This window comes from Hemicordylus capensis, chromosome 7, assembly GCF_027244095.1.
Source record: "Hemicordylus capensis ecotype Gifberg chromosome 7, rHemCap1.1.pri, whole genome shotgun sequence".
In the NCBI taxonomy this organism is placed as follows: domain Eukaryota; kingdom Metazoa; phylum Chordata; class Lepidosauria; order Squamata; family Cordylidae; genus Hemicordylus; species Hemicordylus capensis.
In genome coordinates, this window is record NC_069663.1 from 25,712,684 (window position 1) to 25,726,644 (window position 13,961).

Below are 13,961 nucleotides of genomic sequence, written 5' to 3' on the forward strand. Positions count from 1 at the left end.
GCTCATTAAAGAGGTCTTGAAAAGTTTGTGTTCTTTTGGAGAATGCATATTTCATTGCTGTTATACTGTCTTATTATGAGAATTTGCAAGGCAAACAATGCACTTTTTGACAATATTATCCAGCCTCATTACACAGAATTATGCATTATCATAAATTGGGGGGGGGGATCCAGCATGCGTGTATACACACGTGGGTATGACAAAAAATTTCTATTGCACTTTTGGTCAAGTATTTAAAGCTACTGCATGAGTGTTCCCTCTAACAGGGATTCCCAGATACTGTTGACTACAACTCCCAGCATCCCCAGCTACAACAGCCTTTGCTTGGAGATTATGGGAGCTGTAGTCAATAATATCTGGAAATCCCTATTAGAGGGAGCACTGTATCCTATGTATTTTGGCTAGGAAATACAGCACAGAGCCATCCCTACTGAAATCTCTGAGGAACAAGTGCCAGTGCCAGAAATGTTTCATAGTTGGGAGGAGGACAGAAAAATCCCTCTACATTCTACATCTTGTATTTTCAATATCTTGCCAAGGTCAAGGAGTTTAGGCCATCCCTGGAGGAATATTATTATTATTTTATTTCTGAAGAGACTTATTTGCAAAAATCCATAAAAATGTCAGCTTGATAGGTTGCATTTATTCATTAGCTGATCAAAAGGCATATAAAGAGATGTCCACTTAGCAAATCAACTGATTACACTTTGCTTCTCCCCACCCCTGGCCAGATGCAGCAGAAAGAAGGTTTAATAAAGGAGTCTTTGAGTTCACTTGCCATGGAGTGTGTTCCTCCACCTCCTGGTGAGTATGACAAGCCCCTGATCTTCTCCCAAGCTCATAGTTGGGAAGGAAAGAAAAAAAGGATCATTTTGTAGTTGTGCTATGCTTTAGAGTTGATCTGAAGCTCAGTGCAACAGGGAAAAGCTCCTGCCTTTCTCCTGAGCATGTATCCTTGGCAAAAGATCACATCTGAGCTTGAGCTTCAAAGCCACTTGGACCACCTACAAAGCTCACTGCAAGAACAGAGATAAGATCCTGCTCCCTCCCAGTTTGGAAAGGGGGCAAAGTCATGGCAATCACACATTTTGGCTGGCAACCAAAATTTGTGGATCCCTGGTTTTACTAAACAGAAGATCTCCAAAAACCCAGAATACCAGGAAGGCCATATCACCAATACCATGCACCCACTCTGAATAGACAAGGGGCAATATCCATACTAAGTCCCAGTGAAATTAATGGGACTCCAGTCAGTCATGATTAACTTGTATCACTGACTTCAATGGTGCTTAGCCATGACTAACTAGTCTGAATGTTCCCCAAAAGCTTTTATACTGGTCCAGTACAGACAACCTAATAGGACAGCGCTCCTGCATATATGCAATGTAACCATGTAAATAATGGAATTTGGGTAGGAAAATTATGAAATTTGGGTAGGACTTGTAAAATGCCTGATTAAGGGGAGGTTCACATATGATCCACCCCACAAATCCCTATATAAACCGAGGAGATGATACTGTCCAGTTTCCAGTTTGCCCACTGGCTCAGCACAGAGACTATTCAAGCCAGTTAAAGCTGCATTATCCTGGGAACAGTCTGTGAAGCAGACAGCCACGCTGCATGCTGGTCCATCTAACACAGGGAGAGGCTTTTCATGTCATCTTTCCAGGCTGAAAGCATCAGAGCCATCTACCATTCTTTCCCCACAGCACATTGCAGTGACTCCTTTGCTCTTGCTGCCACAACTACAGTACTCTGCCTCGGGCTCCCAACTCTGCTAGCCTGTCAAGTTGCATCTCTGCACTGTGCTCTGAGCTGCTGCTGCCTCTAGCCACTACAGCCCTTAGGAGCAAATAGGAGTGAGCCGAAGAAAGGCACAGAGACTGGCAGATTTGGCTACTGAAAGGGGAAACAGCTCCTCGGCAAAAAGGCAGAGGGACCTTTTGCGTATGGCCTTGGTGAGAATCCCCAGCATCAAATAGTCCACTGCAGCCAAGCTTCTTCCATCAAGTGGAGGAGGGGCCCCTCCTGCTCAGAGACTAGACAATAATGGCAGAGTGACATTAAACCTGTGCTGTTATTGGCTTGTGCTGCACCTGTATGAGAACATAAGAACTCAAAAGCCATCAATCTAGCATTATCTTCTCCCATTCTCAGAGGACATACTTCACACTCTACAGGTTACTTGTCAGGCACTGGCCAGACCTCCCCTTTAACAAAAATCTGAACAAAGGAAGGAATCTGAATATTACAGAGGCTTGGTTTTTGGCTAGCCCAATCCTTATACACGGTAGCAAGACCCACTACGTTCCTAGAGAGGAGGGAGTGATGGGCAAAGATAAGTTAAGCAGGCAGGCAAGAATGGAGGACTCATGAAGGGTCTGAACTTGAACAATGTTTTTTGAATGATTTTGTATGCAACAGAGGGCTGCATTAGAGGATCACCCAGATCTGAGTGTCAAAACAGAGAGGGTATGTATGTGTGGGGATCATATACTACAAGCAGGACAAAATAGATGTTTCCCACAAAAGCCAGAAAGAGAATACTGGACTTGCTCTGGGAAGACCCCCAGCCCAACCATGAAGCTTCCTGAACAGACCAGGGCAAGTCACTATCTTTCAATTCAATCTATCTCACAGGGGTGTAGCAAGGATAAAAAGGAGATAATCCCAGATACACTACTACCCTGAGCTCCTTGGAGGATGGAAAAGATACAATCAATACAAAAAAACCAAGAACCTCATATTGTTCATACAGGTGAGAAAAGAAAAGTCAGTAGCTCTCTGGGAAATGTGCTTCCCCACTCTAAATACAGTAACAAAAGCATCCCCCCTGCAGCCTGACTTCAAACTACCCAGCAACAGTAACATTCTCTTAGCCTTTGAGCACAAGTCCCTTCTTAACAGCCCACTTCCAGCTGTGGCTACTGCCATTGCCTGAGGAGGATAGAGATGCTGTAGAGGGAAACATCTTTCCTGACTTCAGTAGTCCATTACCAATATATTAGACTAAAAAGACAAATGTTTCTCAACTTGCACTACCCCACCGTTCAGAATTCTTACTGCCAATTTCATCCAAGAAGCCCATGATGCTTTACGTTTCTGTAATGAAGCAATTTGCAAATGGGCCCAGTGCAAGACAATCAAGCAAAGCATTCAGAGACACGAGCTTTGGTGGGAGCATGAAGTACCTTCAACAATCCTCGTTCAGCTTTCTATAAATCAGGACCAAACGGTGAGGCTTAACTCTGCGATTTTAAATTAGTGCCCTGCGCTGCAACATGTCACAAAGTAAAATAATGGGCATGTTTAAACTGAAAGAAAAAGAAGATTAAGAGGAATCATTACAAAAGCTTTCAAATATTTAAAAGGATGTCAGAAAGAAGAGGGAAAATACTCACTCATCATATTCACAGAGGAAGATATTAGAACACCACAATGGGTTTAGAGCCTTATGGAGGTAGATCTGGAATTAAACTGAGAGCACTCCAGGTCACTTATTACTACTACTACTACTTCTTATATGCTGCCTTTCAAAGTTCTCAAAGTGGTTTACATAAAAAATAATAAAGACAATAGTTGCCTGTTCCAAAAGCACACAATGTAAAAAGAAACAAGATAGATTAGACACCATCAGCAGTCAATGGAGGGATGCTGTGCTGGGGTTGCCCCTTGTCACCTCGCTGCGCAATGTAAGGGAATCACTACTTTAAAAGGTGCCTCTTTGCCCAGTTAGCAGGGATACAGCCAGAGGTGCAGTAGAATTCTCTCCCCATGGAGCGCGAAGCTGTGTGATGGAGAGGGATTGGTCCATCTAGCCCCGTACAGTCTGCTTTGACTGACCACATGGATGCTATAATGTATTTTTGAATGGCATTATCTCACACTTCACGACACACTTGCCAAAAAGAAAGCCATCCTTATGCTGCTGCTCCACACTGAAGGTTTTCAGTTTTCTAGGGATCATTTATCTACAAGGCATCCTGCCCCAATCTTCAAGGCTTGTCCAGATCACCTTTGAGGTACAGTGTTCAGCTCCTATGATTCTATCCAGTGTGTGAAAGCAAATAACCATTTGGTGAGCCAACGTGATTATTTATTTATTTAGCATATTTCTATACTCCCCAAAATGCAAGTTCTCTGGGCGGTTTACAGGACAATAAAAACAACCAATAAAAGGATTAACATATTTCAACAATTAAAATGTAAAAAGTTAAAACTATTAACACACAATTAAAACAACATCTAATTAAAAGCCTGGGTGAGCAAATGCATTTTGACTGCTCTTTTAAAAGTTATAAGAGATGGGGAGGCTCTTATTTCAGCAGGAAGTGTGTTCCAAAGCCTCGGGGCAGCAGTGGAGAAGGCCCGTCCCCAGTAGCCACCATACGAGCTGGTGGCAACTGCAGACATTGCCACCCTAACGTCTGAGGTTCTGCTCACCCTAATAATTATTTTTGAACAGTTTGCACGAGAGTTTATTAACAAATGAAACAGTTCTGCCACTCACTAGCTTCTTCACCACAAAAATAAATAAATAAATAAGCCAACACCAGGAAGGTGTTTAGAAAACAAAAGTAATTTCCTGCCAACACAGACTTGGTACCTGACTTAAATTAACATCACCCACCCTTCTCCAGCTCTCATGCTACTGAAATATATTTCTTGATCAGCATCGCCTTTTTGGTACTCATTTTCTGTAACTGTTGAAGTTAGGGAAACTTCAAACAAACAGAGGAGACCTCGACAGAACCCTAGAGGAATGGCTTTTCCCTTAATGTGAAACAGCACTTCTAAGAAGTCTGGATGAAAAGGTGAGCACAGTTGGCTTAATAATAATGTAGCATATTGAAAAGTAAAAGTTGAGAAAGATAAAGATGATTGAGGCCATACAACCAGTTACTGGAAATCTCACACACACACACACACACACACACACACACACACACACACACACAGCGGGCCTGCTTTCCTGTGTCTTCTCTCTGTTTGCCAAGGCAGAGCTCTGGCTTCCCTTATCCTTGTTAAAGCTCCCTTATGGGACAGGCCTTTTGCAAGGCAGCAACTGGCCCTTCACCATTGCTTCTCTCTCCCCCATTCTAGCCCCGTCCAACAGATTTCTCATGGATTCACTCCAAGCAAATCAAAACTTTGGCAGTCAAACCCATCTTGGTTCACACAGGCCCATATCTTAGAGCACGAGCAATTCCAAACAGCAGTCAAATCAGCTGCCACATCCTCTTTCTTCTTCACAAAGCAATTCCACGACATAATGGTCACTGTTCTGTCTCGTGTTCACAAGAACAAAGACAAGCTGTGTTAGGTACTTCTATAGGAGATACTGCTGAGACACAGTTAGCTAGCTCAATCCATAATACTCACATATAGAGAAGCAGATACATATGAACAGTTCCTTCTCTTTAAAAGATGAGGCATCTTATCCTGTACTTCTCATTAAACTTGCCTGCACGAGCAAAAGATTTAGCCCATGGAATAACTGTCTGTATGAACATAGCTACCTTTACTAAGTCAACTGCTTAGGACCTAGACGCTTTTACCCGCATCCATGTACAGTTCTATATACATGAATAGGGGTCTCCCTAATACAATTTGCCTCTGAAGTAGGCTCCAAAATTTGTCACCTTACTGAAGACCTTGAGCAAGGAAATGGAGGGTTATTAAAGTCTTCCAAGCAATTAAAATTGTTAGATGTCACTGTTTCTCCATTAGCTGCAAAAATGGACAGCAATACCAACACTCACTTTTCTGCATCTAGTGCTTTAGGGCAAAATGTCAAGATCAGATGCTGATTGATTGAACGGCTGCTGTCATCCAATATAAATGTTTCATGTGGACTGGGAGAGAGCTCTTCTCCAAACCCATTTTAAATGAGTGACTCAAGAAACAGCCTAACACAAAAATGTTACACAACTAACTATGAAAAAAGGCCTCTGTATGGCAAGACTCAAAGAGCAACTCTGCAGTTCATGAACTATCTTTCAGAGTCACTTTTTGTATGATGAAAATTATATTTGTACATGTTTTCAGGCAGGAAAATGAACATGGACAGTGAAATGCTGTCTTGAATGGCAATATGAAAAGCAGTCTATGTGACTTGGCAGATACTACAGAAGAGAGGGGCACCTTGAGTAAATGAAGGGAATAAGATGAATAAGTAACATCATGCTTATGAACCTTCAAGGGTACCTAGTAAGCTTCGATAAAAGCACTTCTACATTACTGCGGGCCAAATTCCTCCAGCAAGGTCCCATGGACTGTAGCAATAGCTTCAATATGTCTGAAGGCAGCCAAGTGTACCTGTGGCTACATCAGAGCCAAGTTACCCTAGTCCAACAAGCCTCCAATAACGCAGGAAAGGGGGGAAGCATTAATAATTTCTAGCAGAGAAAGGAAGTTGGCTCTTGCTAGCCCAGCCACTCTCAGCCAAATAGTTCCTTTCAAACCCACTTTCCCACAGAAAGCTCTGGGAGCAGAGAGTCTGCGGCTTAATTGGCAGCATATCCTTTGTCGTATTTCAGTGAGTTTGAATAATTAGGTTATTTTCAGGTGAGACACTGCACAACCTACTTTGTCTAATCAGAATTACGTTCTTGCCCATCAAGGCTTATTTTCTCTCTTCAGCTTTAATAATGTGTCCTTACAAAATTGTACCTATTCTGCTTCTTGTAAACTATCTGTGCTATTTTCTACATCATTTGGCATACCATAAGAACATAAGAACAGCCCTGCTGGATCAGGCCCAAGGCCCATCTAGTCCAGCATCCTGTTTCGCACAGTGGCCCACCAGATGCCGCTGGAAGCCACAGACAGGAGTTGAGGGCGTACCCTCTCTCCTGCCATTACTCCCCTGCAACTAGTACTCAGAGGCACCCTGCCCTTGATGCTGGAGGTGGCCCACAGCCCTCCGACTAGTAGCCATTGATAGACCTCTCCTCCATGAAGTCATCCAAACCCCTCTTAAAGCCATCCAGGTTGTTGGCTGTCACCACGTCCTATGGCAGAGAGTTCCACAAGTGGATCACGCGTTGTGTGAAAAAGTACTTCCGTTTGTTGGTCCTAGACCTCCTGGCAATCAATTTCATGGAGTGACCCCTGGTTCTAGTGTTGTGTGAGAGGGAAAAGAATCTCTCTCTCTCCACTTTCTCCACACCATGCATGATTTTATAGACCTCTATCATGTCTCCCCGCAGTCGTATTTTTTCTAAACTAAAAAGCCCCAGGTGTTGTAGTCTTGCCTCATAAGAAAGGTGCTCTAGGCGCCTGATCATCTTGGTTGCCCTCTTCTGTACCTTCTCCAGTTCAACAATGTCCTTTTTAAGATGTGGTGACTAGAATTGTACGCAGTACTCCAAGTGTGGTTGCACCATAGTTTTGTATAAGGGCATTATAATGTTAGCCGTTTTATTTTCAATCTCCTTTCTAATGATCCCTAGCATGGAATTTGCCTTTTTCACAGCTGCCGCACATTGAGTCGACACTTTCAATGAGCTGTCCACCACAACCCCAAGATCCCTCTCCTGGTCCATCACCGACAGCTCAGATCCCATCAGCATATACTTGAAGTTAGGGGTTTTCGTCCCAATGTGCAACACTTTACACTTGCTAACACTGAAATGAATTTGCCATTTTGTCGCCCACTCCCCCAGTTTGGAGAGATCCTTTTGGAGCTGCTCACAATCCGTTTTGGATTTCACTACCCGGAAGGGTTTGGTATCATCTGCAAATTTGGCCACAGCGCTGCTTACCCCTGCTTCTAGATCAGGCATCCCCAAACTGCGGCCCTCCAGATGTTGCTGAACTACAACTTCCAGCATACCCAGCCACAAAAAATTGTGTCTAAGAATGCTGGGAGTTGTAGTTCAGCAACATCTGGAGGGCCGCAGTTTGGGGATGCCTGTTCTAGATCATTTATGAATAAATTAAAAAGCACCGGTCCCAGTACAGATCTCTGGGGGACCCCACTTCTTACTTCCCTCCATTGTGAAAACTCTCCATTTATACCTACCCTCTGTTTCCTGTCTTTCAACCAGTTAGCAATCCACACATGTACTTGTCCCTTTATCCCATGACAGCTAAGTTTCCTCAGGAGTCTTTGATGAGGAACTTTGTCAAAAGCTTTTTGGAAGTCCAGGTAGACTATGTCAACTGGATCACCTTGATCCACACACTCGTTGACACTCTCAAAGAAGTCCAAAAGGTTGGTGAGGCAAGATTTACCTTTGCGAAAGCCATGCTGGCTCACTCCCAGCAGGGCCTGTTCTTCTAGGTGCTTTACAATTTTATCCTTGAGGATGCTTTCCATCAATTTGCCTGGAACGGACATTAGGCTAACTGGCCTGTAATTTCCCGGATCACCCCTGGATCCCTTTTTGAGAATCGGTGTTACATTTGCTACTCTCCAGTCCTCTGGTACAGAGCCCGATTTCAGGGATAAGTTAAATATTTTGGCAAGGAGGCCGGCAATTTCACATTTGAGGACTCTTGGATGGATGCCATCCGGCCCTGGTGATTTGTTAGCTTTCAGTTTTTCCTGACAGTTTAGAACATCATCCTTTGTCACTTCTATCTGACTCAGCTCTCTAGCCTCCATCCCTAAAAAGCCTGGTTCAGGAGCAGGTATATGCTCAGTATCCTCTGCCGTGAAGACAGATACAAAGAACTCATTCAGCTTCTCTGCAACCTCCATATCCTCCTTAATAATCCCTTTCACTTCCTCACTGTCTAATGGTCCAACTGCCTCCCTGGCAGGTTTCCTGCTTCTGATGTACTTAAAGAAGTTTTTGTTACTCCCCTTGATACTTTTGGCTAAATGTTCCTCAAACTCTCTTTTTGCCTCCCTTATTGTCACCTTGCATTTCTTTTGCCAGAGTTTGTGTTCCTTTCTGTTCTCTTCGTTTGGACAGGCCTTTCCTTGATGGTACCCGTTAGCCATGCTGGCATCCTCCTGGACTTAGTGGTACCTTTCCTCCTTTTAGGTATACAATCTAACTGGGCTTCTAGTATGGTATTCTACCATTGCCTCTTAGCTCCTGAAAAACGGAGGAAACTAGGGGTTTTAGTCTAGAGTTGCAGAAGTTCCTTGCAACCACAGAACAGAGGGTAGATCTTGCAATCAAAACCACAAAACATATATGCTGCTGTAATTCGTATATTTCCTATTCATTTTTTCAAGCAAATGAGAGGTAAAGATATGATTTTAAATGTGTTCTTTAATGTGAGGGTCATTCCATCAACCACTACTATAGGTCAGATTATTTATTCTAAGCAGGGCTGGCAAGATATTTCAAGTTCCAGGATACCTAGAAATTACATTTCCAGATACAGCCTGGACACACTATACCTAAATCTACTACTACGTATATTTATACCTCACTTTTCAACCAAAGTTCACAAAAGTGGTTTACAAGGGGAAAAAGAATAATCAATAAAGATGGCTCCCTGTCCCAAAAAGGTTCACAATCTAAAAAGAACAATAAGGTAGACACCAACAACAACTACTAGAAGGATGCTGTGCTGGCCCTGGGGTTGTATAGGACAAGTTGCTCTCCCCCTGCTAAATATAAGAGAACCATTACTTTCAAAGGAGCCTCTTTGCTTAGTTAGCATGGGTCCTCCTCAGTTAGCATTTAAATTCTCTAAAGGCATGGCACATTGGAAGAGGTCTAGATATCATTATTATTATTGCTGCTACTGCTACACTCCAAGTAACTGAGTCTGGGCTTCAGTCCCTTTTTTCAGAACCAAACACATCTCAGCAAGGCCCTATGCCAGTGTCCTTCACTGTAAGGCCTGGGGGGCAGTGGCACCCCCCACAATAATCGGCTCCCTGACTAATTGTTCATTGGGCCAGTGTGAAGCTATGGCTAAAACTAAATACTCTGCACAATCTCCCTTGTACCATGTGGAGACGATCATTCTCACCATGCAGTGCTGAACTTTGCCCAACATCTAAGGGGCTCCTTTAAAGAAAACAGACACCTCGAGCCCCTTCACTGTATTGGAAGGTATGCACAGGGCAGCAGGAAGTGTAGCCCTTCCCAGTGCATTCCTCCTCAATCCCTTGAGAAGACGCTCTGTCTTTCTAAAGGAGCCCTCCCAAAACTGAGACAAGTGCAGTACAGTGTGGAGGTCAGCACAGTGAGAAAGGGCTCTTACACTGAAAGTTTTTTGCTTGAAACATAGTGAAGATCACTGCCCTACGCAGTTGGTTCTCAAAACCATGGTCTGAAGAACCATGAGATTTTTTAGGAGGGATTCCTCAATAAGATCAGTAATGGCAGACACTCTCTCCTGAGGGCTCTTTGCCTGGCCACCACTGATCTTCCCCCGCAATATAGGAACATAGGAAGCTGCCATATACTGAGTCCATCTAGCTCAGTATTGTCTACACAGACTGGCAGTGGCTTCTCCAAGGTTACAGGCAGGAATCTCTCTCAGTCCTATCTTGGAGATGCTGCCAGGGAGGGAACTTGGAACCTTCTGCTCTTCCCAGAGCGGCTCCATCCCCTGGGGGGAAGATCTTACAGTGCTCACACTTCTAGTCTCCCATTCAAATGCAACCAGGGCAGACCCTGCTTAGCTAAGGGGACAAGTCATGCTTGCTACCACCAGACCAGCTCTCCTCTGAAGCAACAGAGAGTGTTGAATGTATTCCTCAAACAAATTGATGGAGAAAGCATTCCTGAGAGGTTTGAAAGCCACTCCCTATGCAGAAGTGTGGAGTACCTATGCACAGTGAAAGTTCAAGGTTGCACTTGCCTCTCCAATATCCACATGTTGAACAGTGGCCCATGACTGCAGAGCCCAATGTGTGTAGGCCCAATCCAGACAACCGTTACCCCAAGCCTGTAACCCTCAGCGTTGAGATTTTTCTATAAAGCTCAGAAATCAGAGAAGATCTAGCACTGTGCTCTCTACAGCTACTAGGAGTTCACAAATGTGGTTGTTAGGAAGCCCATGGCAACTAATTTGCTCACTCTGGCAATTGCCTCTGCTATGGGTGATCAGTTCGAAGATCCTCTTCCCTCCTCAGAGTTCTCTGCAAAGAATTTGTAGGGGTCTTTCATTGCTCCAGGTACAAGAAATGTCCCCTTCTCCAAGCCCTCTGGAATGCACAGAAAACTGTAGGGATGGGAGAGGTTGGTTTCACACCAGTGAGAGGCACTTACATTGCTTCTGTCTTCTCCAGAACTAAGTATGTACAAAAGTGGAAGATGGACAACTCCCCTTTCCTCCCCAGAGCTCTCTGCACAAGGAGAGAGGATGGAGAGTCAGTGGAATCACAAGGCTGGCTAGTAAGCTAAGCCAAGATCTATGGACTTTGGGAACCTACTGCTTTTTCCAGTACTCCACATCTGTCTTGTTCTTTCCCCACCATCATTACAGACTCTAGGAAGACATACATGTAGTGCAACAAAAGCATTTTAGCCAGAAACACAAGTATAATTCAGCAACATTTGCAATTTTGGGGCTAGCAAGCAAGTACTGCGTGCGCACAATCTTGCAGTCACGATCCCCTTTGATCCCTTTGTACATTTTGCGATTGTGATTCACTTCTATGAGGCTTATCCCAGCTAAGTGGTTTTTCAGACTGAGCAGAGACTCTCTCCATGGGTAAAATCTCCACTCTGCCTATTGAAAGCTTATGTAAATACAGATACCTAGAAGAGAGAGCAAACTGAAGGAAGGAAGTCCAGCTATTTCTTTTAGGGGGTGGAGTGGAGGGGGGAACAGAACATGCTTTTTCTAAGCTCTCATCTTCAGCTGTCACAAATGCAAATTGAGGGGAGAGCAATAAAGCTTCACAGATGGCAATCCATTTATAACAGGAAGGAATTGCAGAAAATATCTGAGCGATCCTTCAAAGAGGCAAAAGAACAATGCGATGGTACCTTCTCACAGAATTACCTTCTCAGTTATAGTAATACAGTCCATTAAAAATTATCCAGCACATCACCCTCCGTTTACACTTTCATCCACCTACCAGAGATTTTATTTTTACAGCTCTTCTGCAGGGGCTGCTGAACAATGAATTGTGCCTGGGGCAAAAAAGGCTTCCCCATTATGAAAACCGGCATCTGGTATTGTGTGCCAACACATGGTGTGTGTCGCTCTTGCTCCCCTCCTCCTCTCCCCCCGCCCCTTTAGCCTGGCTGGGATTCATGTCCTGACCAATGGCACCAGGCTTGAGTCACAGCAGCCCTCAAAAGCGGCAAGGCTGCCTGCTGAGCTGCAGCAGGGGGGCGGCTAAAATGCCACTATAACCACAAAGGATTGTTGGGGAGGGGGTGTCTCTGGCTAGAGAAGGGAGGGATACAAGAGGCTATTGATGGCCTTCCCGAGAAAAAGAGATGCATTTAGATTGGACAGCATCAAGGGAGTGCCCAGCTGTTTATGTGAGGAAATTCAGTGCATGCTCAAGTGTGAAATTTAGACAGATTGCCTCATATCAGGCCACAGGAGAGATATAGGATGAGGGAGGTGATGTCTTTTACTGGGCCAGTTTTTGTTTCTATTGGAACATGTAAGCTTTCAAGTTGCACAGACCTCTTTATCAGGCAGAATAGAAAGGTGACCTAAATCTCAGGTAACTGAGGAGAGCAGGTACTTTAATCGCATCAGGCAGAGTGATCTAGCACATCAAGATACAATATTGATTGTGTGTGTGTGTGATGCAAGAGCGTGCATTTTTAATTTAAAGGCATGTCTCATAAAACTGTCAACACAGTTAACAGGAAAGGGTAAGGACCAAGAAAGTGAACAGACAGCCCTTCATACCAACATTTCCCTCACTCATTCTCTCATTGAAACAATAGAGCAACAACTGCTTCTGCTGAATCAGGTACAAACGAGAGGTCAGGTTCTGTGCAAACGTTCCTTTTACAACTCCTGCAAGACTCCACATCAAGCGGAGAGTGGCTATCCTAGTACCTGCTTCACCAACAGATGAGGGAACACTTCACTGGCCTTGAATGGCACATTTCCTCCACCACTTCTTGCTAATGTCCTCACTAATAGCTCTGGTGCTCTCTCCTAACCCTTCTGGACCAGCTATCAGACCCAGTTCAATATGGCATGGCATTGAGAACTTGTTGCAAAATCACAGCACCAATCCTAATTATAAAACCTTTTCTATGCCTGTAAATCATCACTTTAAAAAGTAAGTTAGGCTGAAGGAGGATGGGAAGGAGAATCTGATTTCCTCACTCTACCCCTTCTCCGGTATCTCTCAGGCTGCGGAATACTTGGCGGGGAGGGGTTGACACGGAATGAGTGCAAGGTAGGTGAGCATTGGTCCAAAGATGAGCTCCAAAGATGAAAGGTCCCACATCACTTGTCCTGCCTGACTCTTTCCCTGGGTAGCAAGCTCAACCACATTAGAGACCTAGGCCATCTATGACCTCAACTTAAAAGCACAGAAAGCAGAGGGCTTTCCAAATAAATAAATAAATTATCCCCTTTCTCCATGAATCCCAGCTGCTATTTCTTGATGTTTTCTACATGTGCTTCTTCCACTTAACTACCCCCAGTCCTGGACAAAGAAGGCAATGGGGATCCAATACCCACAAAGAGACTACAACCAGTCTGCAACCACAATGCATGTTCCACACATCTGTGCACTGCAAGTGTGCCCAAAATGCATCTTTTTGCAATATTTATTTATTTATTCATTCATTCTATTTCTATACCGCCTTTCCAAAAATAGCTCAGGGTGGTTTACAGAGAGAAATAATAAATAAATAAGATGGACCCCTGTCCCCAAAGGGCTCACAATCTAAAAAGAAACACAAGATAGACACCAGCAACAGTCACTGGAAGTACTGTGCTGGGGGTGGATAGGGCCAGTTAACCTCCCGCTGCTAAATAAAGAGAATCACCACATTAAAAGGAGCCTCTTTGCCTGCTAACAAGTATTTTCTGCTAACAAGTTGTTTTTATTT

The 13,961-nt window shown here is 44.0% G+C and overlaps 1 protein-coding gene across 9 annotated transcripts in view; it reads right to left on the reverse strand.

Annotated features, from left to right (window-relative positions):
• Positions 1–13,961, reverse strand: part of BICRA (BRD4 interacting chromatin remodeling complex associated protein) — a 98,745-nt gene that overhangs the window by 32,177 nt on the left and 52,607 nt on the right. Inside the window, exon 1 of one of the 9 annotated variants that reach the window (XM_053266949.1) lies at positions 3,192–3,284. The exons of the other annotated variants lie outside the window; for them this stretch is intronic. The gene's annotated coding sequence lies outside the window, so the exon portion shown is untranslated. Of the gene's footprint in view, positions 1–3,191; positions 3,285–13,961 lie in introns of those variants that run through there. 9 annotated transcript variants of the gene reach the window in all.